This window comes from Microtus ochrogaster, unplaced genomic scaffold (assembly GCF_000317375.1).
Source record: "Microtus ochrogaster isolate Prairie Vole_2 unplaced genomic scaffold, MicOch1.0 UNK11, whole genome shotgun sequence".
Classification (NCBI taxonomy): Eukaryota; Metazoa; Chordata; class Mammalia; order Rodentia; family Cricetidae; genus Microtus; species Microtus ochrogaster.
Genome location: NW_004949109.1, coordinates 3,383,228 through 3,383,927, shown reverse-complemented (window position 1 = coordinate 3,383,927; position 700 = coordinate 3,383,228).

Here is a 700-nt window from a genome sequence, read left to right as displayed (position 1 = left end):
ACACTGGAGTCCCTGCACTGAGTCCCACACTGGAGTCCCTGCACTGAGTCCCCACACTGGAGTCCCAGCACTGAGTCCCCACACTGGACTCCCTGCGCTGCAATCCCAGCACTGAGTCGCCGCACAGAGCCCCCCACACCCACTGGAGTCCCAGCATGGTGTCCTTGCACTGGAATCTCTGCACTGGAGTCGCATCACTGAATAGATTGAAGAGGCTCTAGAATTGGAGACCAGTCTGTGGTAGATCTCAAGATTCCACCTCAAAAAGCAAAACAGGACTAGAGAGAAGCTCGGAGGTTAAGAGCACTGGTTTGCTCTTGCAGCACAGCTGGGTTCAGTTCCCAGAACCCTCGCAGCTCGTGAACATCTGTAACTCCAGTTCCTAGAGATTCAATGACCTCTTCTCTACCACTCTGCCACCCCCTCGCACCGTGGGAGGCATGAGGCACACATGTGGTGAACAAACATACATTCAGGCAAGACACCTATACACACATTAAATAACAATAAAATATCTTTAAATGCAATACAAAGCAAATACACAGAGGTGGGCAGAGAAAAGAACCTCCTCAAGTACCTGGAAGACCCTCCTCATTTGATACAGAGATCCCACACCGAAGTGATCATGTTTGCATATATCAATGTATGTATATATAAGAAGCCTGGCTTTTACTTTAGTTATATTTATTAAATTTTTTCA